Genomic DNA, 7,759 nt, shown 5'->3' with positions numbered 1-7,759 from the left:
AGTTTGAGCCTTGCAGTTTTCCCTGCAAAGCCTTTGCTACAGCTACTGGAATAGCGTTTGCCTCCGCTCCAGTATCTAACTTCAAATTAGCTGGCAAGCCAGCGGTCATCACTGTGCTATACCAGGGGTGTAGGTTGTAGCCGTGTTGGTCTAAGGACACAGGCAGACAAGGTTCCTTGGGTGAATTTGATATCTTGTATTAGACCAACCCAAATAGTTGGAGAATAGTTATTAAGCAAGCTTTCGGGTTCAAAAACCCTTCGTCAGGCTAAGGAGGTTTCAGCACTTGGTGTGTGCTCTTCCTGGATGGGATGAAAAGTCAAGAAGCCAGGGGCTGGGCTGGGCTGGGCTGGGGAGTCAGTGGCCAGGCAGACTGTAACGTATCAAAACTCCTGTGCTATACCTGCGCTATACCAGGCACTCTGCTTATCAACGGTCGGTGAGTGCTGCTTGGCAGACACTGAGCCCATATAGAGGGTACTGACTCCTTTTGCAGATTTTGGAGCCTCTCCCTTTGATTTGCACATTTCTGCAAAGTGGTTCGCTCCAGAGCATTTGTAACAGGTTTCTCCAAAAGCTGGGCAGGATCTAGGCTTGCGTGTGCTTCCGCATCGTTTGCAAACTTTGCCCTTTGCAGCTTGATGGCCCTCCTGTGGAGCAAACTGCACCGGTGGTTTGCTTTGCTTTTGCAAAGTGCTATGGCAGCTTTCCTTCCGCTCAACTGTTTGCAAGCTTGCTTCTGTAGAGAGCCTTTGGTCTGCCTACTCCGACAGGTCACTTCTGACACCATACAGTGTTGGCCTTGGCCTCGGGGTCCCTGGGACGGGGTACTCACTCAGACCTCCACGCCCCTGGGCTTCTGTCCTCGAGTCAGCGTTCAGCAGAGCGACTGGTGGGACGGCAAACAGCTTCATCTTTATCAGCAACAGGATTCAGCAACACACGCTCACAGCTTACGGGGGGGGAGAACAACAACAACCACCACCCGCACACCGCACCCACCGGGCATCGGGGGAAGGACTGGAGCGTGCCACCGCAGGCCCCTTCCAGGCGCACGCCATGTACCGCAGCCATCCCCAGCATCCTCTGGCCCCGTGAGCCTGCACGACACCCCTCCCGCAACGTCTCCTGCCCAGCGAGTGCAAGGCACCACGGTGCCCCTGCTCACCCAGGCAGTCCAGAGGCGTGCCCAGATTCATTGCCCCCGTCTCTCGCTGGCTGCCAACCGGAGACAGAGGCGCCAGATTTGCAAGGAAGCCTCAGCCCCACGATGGCAGCGTCTCACATCAACCCTCTCCAGTCCAGCGGGGCCCTGCTCCCAGCGACAGCTCTCTTAGCGGCACACAGGCACGCTGGGAGTCCTTCCCCAGGGGCAGGGTTCAAAGGGACAGCTGCTATTAAGCTCTAATCCCTGAGGAGGAAGGGAAGGCGCGTCACTCGTCTATGCGAATGTGCTTAAACGCTGCGTGTAAACGAGTTTCAACGCTCTTAAATCGCTGAGTGTGAACGCACCTAATTGCATTTGAACACGCCTCATCATTGAACGTGAACACACTTTAACTGCTGCCTGTGAAGGAGCTGAGGATTGAACCAGAGCAAAACCTTTCCAGTTTGGTGTGTGGGGCCTCTCCTCTGCTTCATCTCGGTTGCTCTCAGGGAGCTCACGCCTAACAACATTTAGACCGCTCGCTACTGCGCGTGAACAGGCTTCGCTGTTTGTGTGCACACATTTCGTTGTGTGTCCACGTGCTTCGCTGTTGTGTGTGAACCTACTTCATCACGCAGGGTGAACGAGCTTTGTCACCGAGCATGAACACGCTTCAACGCTGCGCAGGAACAAACCGAGAACAACTGGAATGCAGCGACACCTTTCCAGTTTGGGGCGCGGAGCCTGTGCTTTGCCTCGTTTGAATCGTTCCAGCGTGCTCACACCCGACCGTCAGACGAGCGCCCCGCTCCCTCGGCTGTCACAAGCAGCCTCCGGCCCCCTCCAGCAACACCGCCCCCCGCCCGCCCGTGGGGCCCACAGCACTGGCATCTGCCTTGCTCATGTTCCCGTCCCCTCACCGCCTCCCTGCCTCTCTCGCCTCCGCGCTGGCTGTTGGAGCACAGGAAGCGGAGACGAGACGCTCTCGGCAAGAAGGCGGAGAAACGCCCCAGCGTGATGACGACATCCTGACTTGAACCCTGCCCCGGCACTGCTCTCCTCCAACCCGCAGCGCGTGGCTTCTGCCCGGCCCTGCTCTGTCCAGGGAGGCGCGGGACGGATGCGGGAGGCTGCCCCCGCACAGGAAAACTGCCCGTCTTGGAAGGCGCTGCCAACAAAGGGCTCGTTAAATCCCCAGCGGGAACGGACCGACTGTCAGGAGCCCTCCGTGGGATAAGAGGCTGTCAGCATGCCCGCTGCAAGCACCGCGGCACTGCTAGCACCGTAAGCCATGCCCAGCGCGGTCGGTCGGTGATAACGCCAGATTTGAAGACATCAAGCTTGAGGACTAATCTCAGGACACAGTCGTTCACCCAAGATCTGTCCGTCTTCCAGTCCATTCATCGAAAACGAAAGTGAGAGCGTGGTTATGGTTAAGGAACCAGGCAGGAAAGGTAAAATGAGGATGGCAGAGAAGGAGCACTACCTCGAGGCGCAGTAAGCACATGATATCCATGAAAGATCCTCTTCAGCCGCAGCTCTGGTGCAAGGGCTGTTTGACCAAAGGCAGAAGAGGGAGATCCAGGACACGGATCTGGTTAAACAGTTCGCCCTCCAGGAAGCGAAAGGGCTTGAAGGGAAACTGGGGGAAGTTGCCCATGAAAGCGGTGCAATGCTGAGACACTGGGAGGACCCACACCGTCAAAGCACCGACAGTAGGCGGCAAGTAATACAGTGTATTCCCCAGCGCAGAGCTGGGAGCAGCGGGAGCCCCCGGCCTCCAGAAATAGAAGTTAGAGTCACTGCAGGGAGCACGTGTGAGACAGACCTGGGCCGTCTGTTCTTGTGCACAGACAAGAAATGGTGTTCGTTAGGACCCGGTGTTGGAGTCCCTTTCCTCATCCGCTGTCACAGTGCCCCGGAGGGAAACCCTGGCAGGGGCCAGTCCTGTGCGAAGTCCCTCGTTGTGAGCACCATCAGGCCGCGTGCAAGCCCAGCCCTGTCTCACACCTGGAGGCTGATGCAGCAGTGCGGCCGGACATGGCCGAGACGTGAACACGGGGAGACCCGGAGAAGGTGACGCGCATCACAATGGCCCCTTCTAGAACCGGCTCGTCGCCGTGCGGCTCCTGGAGACGCGCACAGCAGTTGGACTGCTCCCGAGCCAACACTGCTTGGAGTCAGGTCACACCTGTGTCCTTGGTGTCACCCTGACCGCAAGGGTAAGTGTGGGCAAATGAGGGGGTGTTTGCACCCACACTTGGGGGGTCGTAGGGGTGGGTGACTTGTGGCTGGGGGTATTGTCACTTTTATGCTTTCGTTTCTTTCCTAAACATGACTTCAGTCCGCTTCAGTACAAGCCAAGGGTTGAAGACGAGGTGTGCTGGCCTGACATGGGGGAGGCGGGGGGAGTGCTTGGAGCGATGCTATTTGGCTGGGCAGGCAAGGTGAGGGGTGCAGCGGAGCAGGCAGTGAGGATGCGGATGGTTGCTTTAGGGTTTCCATATTTCCATGTCCAAAATGCAGGACACCTGTCACATGGCGGAGGGGGGACAGGGGATATGACAGTGGGGGGCAGGGACATGACAGTGCCCTGTCCCTGCCCATGCTGTTGCCTCTCAGTGCCAAGCCATAGCCCGCGCCAGCCCTGCTGCTGCCCCTCACTCCCAACCCACTGACCCCAGCCCTGCCAGTGCCCCTCACCCCAAACTGCAGTACCCTGCCCCCCGGCCATGATGCTGTCCCTCGCTCCAGACATCAAGTAACTGGGAATGACTGGTTGTGGTTTCAACTTGCTCTTCAATATTTCTTTCATACAGCTACAGAAGACTGGACAGTCTTTTATCCCGGGAGAAAAATATGGGATCCTTTGGAAAGAGAGGAAGGTAAATCAAATAGAGATGCCAATTCTCACTGTCACATACTCTTTTTGCCTTGCCTAATTTGAGAGAGTCAGGTGTGAATTGAGGAAAGCAGTGGTCAGCAGATCTTCACAATGCGTGGTAAGGAAATGAGTAGTGCGTGTGACCAAACACCCCTGTCGCTGTCGACTGCAGCACGTGAAGTTCAGGGTGATTAATGCCATCTCCGTGTAACGATTCTGTGTTCATGGCGAGGGGAAGGGCAGGGAGCTGCGCTGGAAAGGAGACGGCCCAGCCAGGTCGCTGCGCATAGCGGTGCAGTGAGCGCTGGAGCAGGGCCAGAAAAGGCAATATACTCCACGCAGGATTCGGAGAGAGCCCGTGCAGAAAGACCGAGGCCCGCAGACACGCAACGACGCCTTACTTCACTTCCATTCCCCTCTTTACTCTAGGGAAGGAGAAGATGCTATTGCTGCTAACTTTGCCCTGGTTGAGCACTGAGGAAAAGGGCGAGGGCTCAACCCAGCAATACCAGTTTTTCTGTTGGCTTTTTTGGTAATTGAACCGACCCCAAAATTCTGCTTCCAGTTTCATTGGTTACTGTCCATTGACTCTGCGGGATTTACATCCATGATGGCATGCTTTTGAACTTAAAGTAAGGATATACATTTATTTAATTGTAACTTTAGGATCTTCCCTATTGTTCTTTACACAAGGATCTGGCAGACTCAATTAATTGAGTCTGCTCCAGCGTGCTGCATGTCCAGCGTGTCAGAGCGGGCTCCCTGCACGCGTATAGGACCTCATAGTGACTCACTGAAATAAGAGCAATGTTTTTGCATTTTGCTTTTAGTAGTACATGCATTCAGCAGAGCTCTGCCCAGCCAGCCTGTGTTTCTGGCAGCACACACTGTTGCCACGTGGACCGTGCCGCTTTTGTTTCTTTTCTTTTTTGACACCAGGATCTCCCAGCGTCAAACTTCGGCACCACGCTGTAAATGTGCAGTATGGCAAATGAGTGCATGTGCACCACGTGCGGTCTGCGGGGCCTGACATGGGTTTGAAGTGCCACAAACTGCATGAAAGGGGGAGCAATGCTCCCTCTTTCCGCAGTTTGTGCACGCTCATCGGGACACTCATCGGGCCACGCTTTATGCGTACAAAGAAATGGCACCATTGCATTTTGAATTCTTTTCTTTTTTTTTCTCTCTGATTTATTTTGGTTTTATTTTGAAAGGTGTAGATGTGCTTAGTACCTAAGCACCTTGGCTCCTTACGCCAGTAGAAGTAATAATTTCCAATTAACTAGGTTTTGAACTCCTCAACAGGGCATCTCAGGAGGAGGGACAAGGATGGAGATGCATCCCTCTGCCATCCTGCCTCAAGCACTGCCGCACGCGGGAGCCGAGGCCCGAAGCAGGCAGCCAGACAGGGCAGCAGATGTTTGCCACAGCAGAGTCAAGGGCCTGGGACGCTGTGTGGCGGCAGCAGCCGCGGCTGCAGCGGGCAGGCCAGGAGCGGGTAAGACCATCCACCGCTCGGTCTCCCCCACGCACAACCCACCCTCCCTTCTATGCCCCGGGGGCAAAAATGAGTAGTTGTACCCCTGTCTGCCCACTCCGGGACCGCCTCCACTTAAAAATCCTAGATGTTATCCTCCCTTTTGAAGAACCCTTTCCAAACTAACCATGTCCATTTGTAGCCTAACTGGTAAGAAAGCCAATTACTCTTTCAACATCGCAACCAAATGGCAAATTGAGCTAGTACCGGCGGGGCTGTCTTTACCCATCCAGATCGGAAGTTGTTCCAGACTTTGAGAAGCCGTCAGAATTTGACCGTCCCCCACGACAGTCCTGTTTGATCAGAAACCAATTGTATTTGGAGACATCCTGAGGCGGAGGGTTGAGGCCCCATTTTGAATGCAAAGTGCTGAGTTTGATGATTGCTGAGGAGGCAGTTGCAAAGGATGCTGTCTTTATTCACAGAGACTTTTGTCATTCATTTCCATAGCTACAAAAATGGGGTGCTTCTCTGCATCACAACTCATTGCCATTTGTTGCACACCAACACCATAGATTAAAAGTAACACTTCTTTGGTGCCTGCTGCCCAGAGGACTGCTGCTAGAGATGACTACCAGCTGTGATCTGGAGACATCCTCTGTGGCACCCTTGAAAGGTCCCCTGGGGCACCCCGACTACCAATCCTTGATCTAGAACGTGTGCACTTTGACACGTGCTCTCACAGGGTAAGCTGTGGGCAATTTAGTGGACATAGCGTAAAACTTGTGTGCTGTTAAAATGCTCCTTCCTGTTATCAAAGAGAATAGCTCCTGCACTATGGAATATCTTCTGGATCGGTTTGATATTCCACAGCTAAAATATAAGCACATGCACAAAGTGGAGAGCACTCAGATCAAGTCACGCATAACTCAATGCACCTCAGTCTTAAGGTGCAGGCAGACATGACATTTGAAATGTCTCCAGGCATAGCTGGCTTGGGGCTGTTTCAAAAAAGGAACCACTGCAGGACATTGCACGGCCTCTGCAGTGGCCCCTGGCTGGAGCACTTGGAAATCTCCACGAGGCTGCAGCAATCGGTGGTTTGCTCCCCCTTTCCGCCTCCCCCCACAGGGCAGAGGAACGGAGGATGCTGCCAGTGCTGCTCCGCTCCCGTTCCCCCACTCCCCCAAACCCTCTCCCTTACTGACATGGGCTCGAGAGTGGGAGTGCAGGGAGGGCAGTGGTGGGGGTGTGGTGGTGTGGTAGGAGGTCACACAGGGAGGAGCCATGGGGGTGTAGTGGTGAAGGAAGCAAGGAGTCTAGTGCAGGGGCTTGCAGAGTTTGGTGGATTTGAGTCTCCTGCGTGGGGCGGGGAGCTACCTGTAGTGCAGTGCCAGGGAGGAGTGGCCCAGCTCTGTGTGTGCTGGACCTGGAGACGACTGTTTTCCAGGTAGCTCCAGGGGGTTTTTGTGGCCAGTCTTCTTCGTGGCCACCTCCTCCCCCTTCTCCTCCCCATCCTTCTTCTCTGTGCCGTTTCCCTGGAGTAGGGCCCGGCGGTAGTTGTCGATGTGGTCTTCATAGGCCCCGATGTGCACAGCTGGCGTCCCTCCTGCTCAGGCTCCCGCACTCGGCCCTCCAGGGACTCCAGCAAGGAGCACATCCCACAAGTGGGGGAGCGCCTGTGCTCGGGGCCAGCACCGCTGCCACCCCAGGCAGCCCCGCCGTCCAGGGCCAGGGCTGCACGCTCTGTCTGCCTGGGGTCTGGGCGCAGGGCAGCTGAAGCTGACAGGCACGGTGAGCCACTGCCACAGCTGCGAACTACGTCTCGTACTTACCTGGTCTCAGCAGCTGCTCTTCAGGCCCGTGGGCTCAGGCCGCTTGCTTGGACCAGCCCTCTGGGTGCCCTTTGCACGCCCCTCTGCACGAGCTCCTGTGCAAACCGCTGCTCCCCAGTTGGGCTGCACCTGTTCGTGCGCTCTGTTCCCGGGGCTCCCGGGGGGGCTCAGCTAAGTAGGGACTTGCGGGGGGGGTTCCCTCCCGGGCTCCACTCAGCTGACATGTCCTGCCCAGCATGGCCCCAAACACACACATGCACACACTCACTGACGCACACACTCGCACTTCCTCACGCTTTACAAGCACCCCTGGGCTCACTCGCCCCCTCTCACGGCCGAGCTCCTACCTCCTGGCTCTTCGCTGGGGCGCCCGGGTCTTCGGCTCCCAGGGACACAACAGGCATGAACCCATGTGT

Source organism: Alligator mississippiensis, unplaced genomic scaffold (assembly GCF_030867095.1).
Source record: "Alligator mississippiensis isolate rAllMis1 unplaced genomic scaffold, rAllMis1 scaffold_28, whole genome shotgun sequence".
NCBI classification, from domain to species: domain Eukaryota; kingdom Metazoa; phylum Chordata; order Crocodylia; family Alligatoridae; genus Alligator; species Alligator mississippiensis.
This window is presented reverse-complemented; position numbering follows the sequence as displayed.